We start from the raw sequence: 12521 nt of genomic DNA, 5'->3' as shown, positions 1-12521 counted from the left end.
CCAGAGAGCTAACAAATAATTGCAATTGTGTAGTACGTCTGATGCTTTCATCCCACCAGTCTTTCTTTAATTTCATATTCCAAATTTTTTTTCTAACGGTTTTGGCTGGTCGTTATTCTATAGCAGTGGTTCGCAAAGACCGTGCCACGGCACATCAGTGAACCGTGTAATGATCACTGATGTCTATGATGTAGTTATAGGTGAAAGTTACAAGTTGTCATAGCTGGTGAATACTCCGAGTTCACTGGGGAAGCGTTGATGGTAAGACGATCTTGAGTGTACTTGATGTTGAGTGTACTCGATTTGTGTTTGTCTCGGCGTTGTGCTAGTGGTAAATAAAAGAAAACAGGAACTTTTAAACATACCGGAAGTTGGCACACGCGTCTCTCAATTTATCTATGGAAGCACAGAATCGATACAATTTTCAATGATATTTCATGTTTATTTTTTTCAACTCCTACTTTTTATTAAACATTCTTTAATCGTATAAAAAAGATATGGGATTTAAAAATAAAAGAAAATAATTGATAAAAATATTTATATATTTTTATAAATTTTATAATTTTTTTGTTATATTTTTTAAAACTTATTTAGGTTTTATTTTTTGTTTTTTAGTAGAGTACTGTTTCGGCAATATCATCAACTGGATTCATACTTATTATGTTATTTGAATTTAGTATTTCTAACATATGTGAAATATTCGCATTTTAAAAATATTTCAAACTGTTGCACATTCACCTTTTTTAAACTTCATGAACTGTAATAAAATGTGACACATTCATAGTTTTTTCTTGTTTCTGTAAATAAATATTTAAATAGTTTGACAAAATATAAAACATATTAACTTGAATAAACATAGTTATTTGTAAATATATGCTATTCAATAAAAATGATAAAAAGATATGCGATTAAAAATTAAAAAAAAATAATTGATCAGAAAGATTGTAATAGATATGCAAATAAAAACATAAAAATATTAAAAAGATATGCGATTAAAAATATAAAAAATATTAAAAAGATATGCGATTAAAAAATTAAAAAATATTGAAAAGATATGCGATTAAAAAATTAAAAAATATTAAAAAGATATGCGATTAAAAAATTAAAAAAATATTAAAAAGATATGCAATTAAAAATATAAAAAAATATTAAAAAGATATGAAATTAAAAATATAAAAAAATATTAAAAAGATATGCAATTAAAAATATAAAAAAATATTAAAAAGATATGCAATTAAAAAATAAAAAATATATTAAAAAGATATAAAAAATAAAAAATATATTAAAAAGATATGCAATTAAAATATAAAAAATATTAAAAAGATATGCGATTAACAATATAAAAAATATTAAAAAGATATGCAATTAACAATATAAAAAATATTAAAAAGATATGCGATTAAAAATATAAAAAAATATTAAAAAGATATGCGATTAAAAAATAAAAAAAATATTAAAAAGATATGCAATTAAAAATATAAAAAATATTTTAAAAAAACAAACAAAAAATCTCATCGTATATATTTTCAAATAACTATGCTTAATTAAGTTTAAAAAATAAGCATAAAATATAATTGAAAATTGTATAGATTTTGTGCTTCCATAGCTAAATTGAGAGACGCGTGTGCCAACTACCGGTATATTTAAAAGTTCCTGTCTGTTTTATTTACCACTAGTACAACGCAGAGTCAAACACAAATTCGAGTACACTCAACATCAAGTACACTCAATATCGTCTTACCATCAATGCTTACTCTGTGAACTCGGAATATGGAAAATTACCATATGCTCAAAACAAAATCACCGAAAAAACAAAAATACGCTCACGGGTAAGGAAGGATAATGTGCAAACGTTGAATAAAATAGTGGTTAAAATTATCACGAAATTGCCAGGATTCGAACCTTGAATCTTCTGATTCGTAATCAGATGCGTTATCCATTGCGCCACAAGTCCTGTACGTATGCCGAGAAATGTTACCGCGTCTGTATACAGACAGTACTAAATTCAGTTGATATGGGCAGATAACTTTTTCGACAAATCCACGAAACGGCCCCAAAACCCTTATTTCTGGCTTTTTGTGTGACTCGGCGTTGTTTGTTACGAACCATATATAGATAAGGACAATCTAGGCACCCACACCTTTCAGGGGGGGAAATTCAATTCGGTGCATTCGTTCGAAAGTTTTCCTTGTATATATACACACACATAAATAAATAAACGTTTAGAATTTTATGAATAGTATAGATTACCACCGGAGTTGATTGTATTATTAAATGCTCATACATTATTACATAATACTGATGTTTAAATATGAAAAAAAAAGAAGAAATGAAATCCTGTAACGTGGCTGTTAGGCTCGAACCCTGTTCGTTACAGTCCAAACCTCTGTCGAATCCGGAACCGTCGGATAAGAACAACAAACAAAAATAAATAAATCCGACTGTGCTTTTCTTTCTTTCTTTCTTTTTTTTTGTAACACAATTCGTTTATTGCCGTTTTGTTTTTCTCTTTGTCTCGATACCAGCTTAAATTTTTAATTCCGTGGTTCATACTCCAACCACATACTGGCCGTTGGCAGCCATTTCTCCTGTTTAACTTGTGTATTTTCTTTGACGCAGATTTTTATCTTACCTAACCACGTGATATCCTTTTTTTTACTTTCCTTTTTCTCTCAGTGCACATATTCTAATTTGTATATGTGCTTTTTTCGGCTTCTGCTGCTAATATCCTGGCAATGCATCTGACAGTTGCTGCTGCTGCTACTATTTTCCCATGCACCCATACGTATTTATCCAAAATAGATCGTTAGATCAATGTTTATCAATATTGATACATATTGTGATGCTTTATACGATTAATTTTGTTTGTAATATTAACAGATTCTTTGTAAGCATTTATTATCTAATATTTATGTCATTTCTGATTTTTGAAGATGTGGATTAGATTCTGTTGAGTGTGATTTTAAAAGCGTTTCGGTTGTAAAAACTTAATGGACTTAATTGTGTGCCAGGAAAAATTTAAAAATCATAATAGTGATCATCGAAAATTTAAAGAGCTCAAGTGCGTGGTGTGAAAATTTTAAAAAATTATAATAGTGTGGTGTAAAAATTTAAAAGTTTAATAGCGTGCTGTGAACATTTAAAAGTTTAATAGTGTGCTGTTTAAATTTAACAAAAAAACTAATATAGTGTCCCAAAAAAGAGCTTAATAAAGCGTCTAAAATTTTTTAAAGAGCTTCAAAGTGTGTTGTGAACATTTAAAGAACCATACATTGTGCTGCAAAAATTTAAAGAGCTTCGTAGTGTGCAGTTAAAATTTGAAGAGCTCAATAATCTGCTGTAAAAATATACAGAGCACAATAGTGTGTCAGGAAAATTTAAACAGCTTAATAGTGTCCCATAATATGTATCAATATTGATAAACATTGATCTAACGATCTATTTTGGATAAATAATAGTGTGTCACTAAAATTTACAGAGCACAATACTGTGCTACGAAAATTTAAAGAGCCCAATAGTGTACCACGCAAATTTAAAGAGTTCAATAGTGTGCCACGAAAATTTACAGAGCTTAATAGTGTGTCACGAAAATTTACAGAGCTTAATAGTGTGTCACGAAAATTTACAGAGCTTAATAGTGTGTCACGAAAATTTACAGAGCTTAATAGTGTGTCACGAAAATTTACAGAGCTTAATAGTGTGTCACGAAAATTTACAGAGCTTAATAGTGTGTCACGAAAATTTAAAGAGCCCAATACTGTGCTACGAAAATTTAAAGAGCCCAATAGTGTGCCACGAAAAATTAAAGAGCTCAATAGTGTGCCACGAATATTTACAGAGCTTAGTAGTGTGTCACGAAAATTTACAGAGCTTAATCGTCTGCCATAGATAATTTAAAGAGTAGAATAGTGTCCCACGAAAAATTAAAAAAGCTCAATAATGAGCCCCGAAAATTTAAAGAGCTCAATAATATGCCCCGAAAATTTAAAGAGCTCAATAATATGCCCCGAAAATTTAAAGAGCTCAATAATATGCCCCGAAAATTTAAAGAGCTCAATAGTGTGCTTCGAAAATTTTAGAGCTCAATAGTGTGCTGTAAAAAATTTAAAGAGCTACATAGTGTGGTCTGAGAATTTAATGAGCTTATCAGTATTTTCTGAAATTTAAAGAGCACAATATTATGCCACAGAAATTTTAAAGAGCTTAAAAGTTTGCTGTAAAAATTTAAAGAGCTCAATAGTGTTCCGCAAAAAATTTTAGAGCGCAATAGTGTTCCGCAAAAAATTTTAGAGCTCAATAGTGTGCTGTGAAAATTTGCAGAACTTTATATTATGCCACGAAAAGTTAAAGAGCTCAATAGTTTACCGCAAAAAATTAAAGAGCTCAATAGTGTGCTGCAGAATTTTAAAGAACCCATTGGTTTGCCTGCAAAATTTAAAGAACTTAATAGTGTGCCACAAACATCTACAGGGCTCAATAGTGTGTTGCCAAAATCTCATAAACTTAAGTGTGCTAAGAAAATTTAAAGAGCTCAATAACATGCAGTGAACATTTAAAGAGATCAGTACTATATTACTACAATTTAAAGAAGTCTAATATAAAATGTTTGGGAATCACTCATATATAGTATCATAAATGTATCAGATTGAAAAATGGGCTCTTGATTAATTTTTATTTTGTAAAACATAAATTAATTGTTTGAGCAAAGATCTATTGTCACTTGTTGCAAGGAGCTTTTCATTTTCATCAATCGCAACTGGCCGACTGTCTTCTAAGGAGAAAAATGTCAATCTCTAAAATGCCATCAAAGGTAAGACGCAAGTCAATAGTCAAAAGGGTCAGAGTGAGTTACATAACATAGGCTTGAATTTAGTTGCTTTGACGACTGAGGAAGACCGAGTTTCAGCATGTGCCGTGAGCCAATACCTACGCCAATATACATAGTAAATATGATTTATATATTTATAAATCAAAGAGTTATTATACTCCTGAGTACAGCATAATACAACAACAGTGAGGATTCAATCCTCTATACAGGTGGAACTTAAATTAAAGTGAAGGTTCAATCCTGCAGTCAGTAATGTTAGTAAAAAAAATTACAGTAAAAAATTATTTAAGAGTTTTCCTGATTTTGACTGATGGATGTAAAGCAATCTAAAACCGAAAAGAGTTGTATCTGAAGGCTATATCAATGCGGTTCATAGGAAACACCGTGGATACGAGTATATAAAAAAATAATGACAATATCAGAACGAAATATTCAATAATTTTCAATTATGCTACGTTTATTTACCAACATAATGTGTCGCACAAGATTGTAGGTGTTGATGTTTCTAATTTTCGAGATGTTGATGTCTCTGATTATCTCTTCCTCGGGGGAGAAAATAAATAAAGAAATCTGCACTGCGAGGCTTTCCTTTGTCTGTCCTATTTATTTTTATTTAGATTTTTTTATTTTCGAAAGTCTAAATTGTAAAATTCTGTATAAATTCTCCACCACCATCAGTCGCAATCGGACGGATGTTTTCAAAGAAGAAGAAAAATGGCCCATCCCTAAATTTTCTTAACAATTTTCTGCGGGTTGAAGCATCTTTTTGCGAGCTGAATGAATATTTTGATTCAATATTTATAAAAGCCTTTAACGGATATAAAAGGAGACGCAATAGTAATTTCTAAGTGTTAGATAATCAAGGTCTGGTATACTCAAAGACTCAGAATCGAGTATTATTCGGAAAAAGTAAACAATGAGAATGATTCGTCCTGGTTATTGAACTTGTTTTGTCATCTGACTCCACTAAATATAAGAGACGAATCAATATAACAAAAGTGATTGTCTTAATGTGCGAAACGAATGCCTAAAAGCCTGTATCCACAGATGGAAAACATTCCCTATAAACTAAAACGAGGAATAAGACAAATTACTCTATATTGGTGGAGCTAAATTACAATTAAAAATTATTTAATACTTTCCTTATCAGAAATGATGGAAAATAAGGAAAACTAAAAACTGTTCATTTAATTGTGAAATTCTGTAGAGATTCCCGTATTCGAAATCATCAGAACAGGAAGCAAGTTTTTATTTTACATTTTACTAAACTTTTCCATGAGCTGAGTAAACAGTTTGAGTCGATTTGGCCTTATTACAAGTATCTTGTTGAATTCGCGAACATTTATATGTAGGATTGAGAAACAATAAATATCCTCAATAGTAATCAATTTTATGTTTTTTTATTACATTTTCATCCCAAACAAGGCACATTGCAACTTTGGTGTAAGGGGCTACTATCAGAGACATAAGCTACTGGGATACTATGTAGGGAGTTGGGCAGCAATATGTCGGTTCACGTTACACATGAACTTCTGCATATCAGTACATTTGGGGAAACAGGGACTCGGAATGGAATTCCAAAGTCTAGCGGTTCTGGAGAACAAACTAATGGAGTAGAAAGCTCTCTTACATCTAGAGATCTCTACTATGTAGGGGGGAGACTTTTCTGCTTGTCGGGTTGGTCAGGGGTATTTACGCCGTTGGGGCACAAGTGCTTGCAGTTCGTCAGAGCATTCAACAACTAAATACTTGTAGAACAGGCAGAGGGATGCAACATTTCATCGGTGGGACAGAGGCTGAAGCATAGATGACAGTTCCGGACCTTGGAGACTCTCTTTTGGACCTTGTCTAGGAGTGAGAGACTTTAGCAGATGCACCAGCCCAAATATGACAACAATACTCTATGAATGGTGGCCTTATAGAGGTACAGGATGCTTTCAGGCGTTAGTAGCTTTCTAGCACGGTAGAGAGAGCCTACCTTCTTCGCAGCGGTCCTGGCAATGCGCTCAATGTAATTTTTTCCAACTCATGTGTCCTGTGAACGTTATGCTGAGAAGTTTAAAAGAAGTACTTTCAGATAATGAATCTTTGGCCATGGCTATTGGTGGTAGAGAAGGTTTCTTGTAATTATTGAAGGAAATAAGCCTGGTCTTTGCAGCATTGAATGTGACCATTTCCTTAGATATATATTCATTTGTTTTCTTGTCGTGTAGAGCGTGGTGTCATCAGCATATATATATATATATATATCCATCTCAGAGGCAATTTTGTCGGGGAGTTTATTTATGAATATTACGAATAATAAAGGTCTAAGGATAGACCCTTGAGGCACTCCCGCATTTATATCATATTGTTTATATGTGCGACCGTCAAGGACAACCTGAATTTTTCTCTTATCTAAGAAGGATTTAATTACGTTAAGCGTTCGTCCAGTGATATCGTATGATCTAATTTTCCAAAGAATACTTTCATACCATACCCTGTCAAAAGCCTTAGATATATCTAGAGCTACCGCTCTTCCCTCCCCTGTTATGTCCAATGAATGGTATATACGTTCAGAGATTATAGTTAGGATATCTGCAGTGAAACGGGCTTGCCTAAATCCATAGTGTTGGTCAGTCAGAAGTTTTGCATCTGTAAGGTGATGGATTAGAGCTCGATCTATTATGGACTCAAATATTTTGGCGAAAAGTTGGAGGAGGCGATGATTTAATGGGTCAGTTCTTCCGCCAGAATTCTTAAAAACTGGTAACGCAGAAGCAGTTTTCCAGCAGTCCGGAAAGCAAGATTCTTCTGCGGTTTGAAAGTTCTATTCTCACTACAGGCGATTCTTGAAATACAGTTTTAAAGTATTAAAAGTATCATGGCTGAAGGTAATATACTATGATGCCTCCAAAAGAAACGATAGTATCTAGTATCTTCAGATATCATTCAATAAAAAGAAATTGATGACATCATGGCAACAGTAAATGTACTATAAACAATAGTTCATTGGAAGTTTGTCTCATAACAACAGAACTGATACTATATATCTCCACTCCAAATATATAATGCTACATGAAAAAGTATATTGCACCAAAACCGGTACTACACAACACACTCCCATGAAAAAATATAATTATAGATTAAAGTTAAAAAGATGACTTATATATATATATATATATATATATATATATATATATATATATATATATATATATATATATATTAGAAAAATGCGAGCATGAAACGTAATATGGTTAAGCTTTAACAGGGAAAGACTAGTTATTAAAACTGGAAAAGAAAAGGACAAGATATGCTATTAAAAATAAAATAAATTTATAACTTAAAATGTTGCAGCCGTAAGAATTTTCAAAATTTAAGTTCTAATATTACATACTCAATTATTAATGTTACAATATTTTAAATTGATTATATTTTTTACTAGAATAACTTGTCCTTTTCTTTTCCAGATTTCTAGTTCTTTACTTTTCCATGTTTAAGCTTAACCATATTACTTTTCATGCTCGTGTTTTTCTATTGTAATCCATGATTTTCCAGGCTTCCAATAAATCCACTCGTTCTTTGTTTAATTTCGGTCTTATATTTCTTGCCCCCGTAAACACATATAGTAACAATGACACTCATCTGCTTTCAATAAAATCCCCTTCATTCATTCATTTCATACTCTCTGTTTCACGAGTTACTCCTCTTCCCACAACAGCCGTGAATTAGTAGCAACAGTAGTCACTGAAGCGACGTGGCTGCTATGTAAACCAGTCATAAAAAACGTCGCTCACCTCTTTACACATTTTTACGATATTGAAAACCAGAAAATTTATCGTAACTTTTATTTTACGTAACGAAAGTTGAAAATCTTTTTCACAATATAGCTGAGAAGGTGATCTATAAACTGTAATAATTGTTTGAAATTTGGTCGATAAATGAGTGAGCGGTGAAGCTTTTAAGCAGTTTTAAATGACTAAAACAGACACTTAACTATATATTCAAACAAGGTAGTGTTTGAATGATATATATATATATAAATATATATATATATATATATATATATATATATATATATATATATATATATATATATATATACTGCTCATCCATCGCTTGCGAAAATGATCGTGATCATACACTTGATTTATGGGTTCGAATATTGCTTGTTAGACCGATTCGAGCCCTGAAGTATTTCCCACATGTTGGACACCGGTGGGATAATTCTATATTAAAAGAAAATAAAAAAAAGAACATTAATTCCACTTTTACTCCAAACAAGGCACAGCGCCACTTTGATGTAGGGGGCTACTATCGGAGACGTACGTTTCTGGGATACTATGTAGGGAGTTGAGCAAAAAGGTGTCTGTTCACATTACACTTGAACTTCTGTATGTCAGTACAGTTGGGAAAACAGGAATCCGGAAGGGAATTCCAGAGTCTAGCAGTTCTGGGGGAAGAAACCATTGGATTAGAAGGCTTTCTTACATCTAGGGATCTCTACTGTATAGGTGAGATGTTACTGATTGTCGGTTTTGGCGGGGGGGGGGTATTTACGTCGACGGGGTATAAGGGCTTGTAGTTCCTCAAAACATTCACCAATCAAATACTTGTAGAAAAGGCAAAGGGATGCAACATTTCATCGATGGGACAGAGGCGGAAGCTTTGATGACAGTTAAGAACCTATCAGGTTGGCGACACTCTTTTGAACCCTGTACAGGTGCTTGAGACTAGTAGCAGATGCAGCAGCCGAAATGTGACAACAATACTCAATATATGGGCACATAGTGGCCTTGTAGAGGTACAGGATGCTTTCTAGCACAGTAGAGAGAGCCTACCTGTCTTGCAGGAGCAGTGAAAATGCTATTAATCTATTACCTCCAATTCATGTTCCATGTGAACGTTAAGCTGAGGTGTTTGAAAGAAGTACTTTCAGATAATGAACTTTTAGCCATATTTGGTGGTGGAGATAGTTTCTTGTAATTATTAAAGGAAACAAGCTTATTCTTGGCAGCATTGAATATGACCATCCATTTCTGTCCCCATTCTACAACAGATGGGAGGTCTTCTTTTAGTGTTTCTGCCATTTCCTTAGATATGTGTTCATTTGTGTTCTCCCATGCCTGTTATAGAGCGTGGTGTCATCAGCAAATATACCCATCTCAGAGACTATTTTATCAGGGAGTTCATTTATGAACATTAGGAATAATAAATGGAGATGTTCATTGTTCTGTCTTTTCTAATATCACGTTTTCTCTTGCGTTCTTCATTGCGTGCGGATTCAGAAATTGTAGGCACTTTATGAGTTCCAGCACGTCAGAAACATGTCTCCTGTGTTAGTTTTTCCCATGAGATAGAATACAAACCAAACTGTTTGAGGGATACCTTCAGATTGTCCTTGCAAAGTTTCCCCTGTCCTTCTGCGTATGTTTTTCCTTTGGAGAGTTGACCGAAAAGGAGCTGTTTTAAAAGCCTTGCGACATATATGATCTGCTCAACGCAGGTAATATATGCCGCATGCCTGATTTACATATAGAAAACTGCAAATGTCTTTATCTAAGCTAGCACGAACGTCCGGCAAAGCCCGGTCGTAAAATACTCTTAAATATGATATATTAATTCTTGCAGATTTCGTATATATTATTATAGAGTGGATGTTCTATCGATTTTTATATATTATAAAGTTTCGCTTTCAAAAATACAAAAAATATATCCATATGACTTGGATGCATTGGCTTGAATCGAAACCAAAATAAAAACTTATGAAAAAACATATGCATATATATATGCTTAAGTTATTTCAGCCATAATCGAAACCGAACTCAAAACTTATGAAGAATTCGTGATAAAATTATTTATCAAAAATATAAATTGCTGGAATAATATAATCGAAACTGAAACCAAATCTTATGAAGAATTCTTGATAAAATTATTTATTAAAAAAATAGATAACTTCCAGCCATAATTGAAACCGAAATTATTAGGAATTCTTGGTAAAATCATTCATGACAAGAAATGGAAGTACATAACAATTAAACGACCCAGATGTAAGCGTGACACAGAAAATAACGCACGCTATTGTATTAATTATTAATTTGTTATACGTACAGGCACTAGTGTTTCATGCTTACGCAATCATCACGGTAGGTGTAAGAATTCCTGTCGGTCATTTATACAAACAGAAAATTTACAAAAACGCGAGAAAGTGCTGTGAAATATGAAAAGAAAAACATCCATTGAGACCTCGACCGAGAAAATGAAAATTTCCCTGAGGAGAAAAAACAAACTCTTGATTCAAACTCCTCGGCCTAATATCTACAGTCAACATTATTTAGAACAACTACATTGCGGATATTGCTAAGGCAATAAATAGGCTTTCTCTACAATACTAGAAAATTACATCTGAGCGTATTCTAGATTTCTAGAAAGCGACCATTCGCACAATGCATGGAGTATTGTTGTCATATCTGTTCAGGTGCATCTGTCATTAGTCCCTTGGTAGTAACCGGATCTAAAGAAGAGTCTTCAACCTAATAGATCCATATCAAACAATCGCCCACCTCTCCGCAATGCCGAAATGTTGCACCACTGAACATGGATAACAAGTACAGTATAACTCCTATAATTGAACATCCGTTTCGTTCAAATTAGAGGATGCTGTTCAAGTTTCGTGATAAAAAAATGTGCTGCAGTTAACTTTAATTTTCTAAGAATTAAGAAATAGTAAATGAAATTCATTGCTATATGATACTTCAAGTATATATTAAGTTGAGTTTACGATATATTGCAAGTAAGAATTGTTAGAAACAAAAACATTGAAAATAAATTCAATCTAGTTGTCTTGTTAGGTATTTATTACCTAAGTTATCATCTACAGAAATCATACATTTATGTAAAATACAGTTTTTTTTTATTTATTCATTGAATGAGTCTCATTTCAGTTTCTATTTTCATCGATTGAGCTCTCAGGCGCTGCCATTGTATTCCGTAAGCGATCACGAAAATCTACAATTTTTTGGTTCTGTAGCTTTAGATTATATCTCTTCGGAGTGACATTGCTTGCAAAACATAGTTGTCACTAAATTAAGGACGTTTTTCTAGAAATTTTATAACCGTCTTCATAGACTTTTCTGCATCGCCCCATGATATTGCTTCATCAGAGTGTTCTTGGTTATTTACATTAAGGTTAAGAGAATGGGAGCTGTCGCTATTTTTATCACCATTACTGCCTTCAGGATATTGATCAGTAGTTTCCTCATCTTGTTGCACCCACATTTCAACATCATTTGCATTAAGTGATTTAAGAAGAGCGTGCTTAGTCGGTAACCGTTTGGTTTCAAGAATTTTGTCTAGACCAGTTGCAAGCCATTGTGATGGGTTGTTTTACACTATTTTAAATATAGCAATCTGAAAAAGAAATTACAGTTAGTGTAAATTAATTATCAATAGCTAATCTATATTAATTACATAGTATCAATATTCACATTTCTGCGCAATATCTGATTAAACCATGTAAACAGTTTTACTGCAAATCCGCATCAAATATGCTAATACAATTTAAATGACGAGACAGTTCAAGTTTAGAGAAAGTCCAGATTTAGAAGAAGTCCAAATGAGAGGAAGTCCAAATGAGAGGAAGTCCAAATGAGAGGAAGTCTAACTTTTGAGGAAGTTCAAATTAAAGGCGTTTTACTGTATTTTAATGAAA

General features: G+C 32.6%; 1 protein-coding gene and 1 non-coding gene across 2 annotated transcripts in view; one reads left to right on the top strand and one right to left on the bottom strand.

The window, feature by feature from the left end:
- LOC145265707 (S-crystallin SL20-1-like) overlaps positions 1 to 12521 on the top strand; it is a 296744-nt gene that overhangs the window by 255321 nt on the left and 28902 nt on the right. The gene's annotated exons all lie outside the window — the stretch shown is intronic.
- On the bottom strand, positions 1882 to 1954 carry Trnar-acg (transfer RNA arginine (anticodon ACG)). The gene has a single exon. It is a non-coding gene; the product is annotated as a tRNA-Arg (tRNA).

This window comes from Euprymna scolopes, chromosome 40, assembly GCF_053919585.1.
Source record: "Euprymna scolopes isolate OS-2025 chromosome 40, ASM5391958v1, whole genome shotgun sequence".
NCBI lineage: Eukaryota > Metazoa > Mollusca > Cephalopoda > Sepiida > Sepiolidae > Euprymna > Euprymna scolopes.
This window is presented reverse-complemented; position numbering and strand designations above follow the sequence as displayed.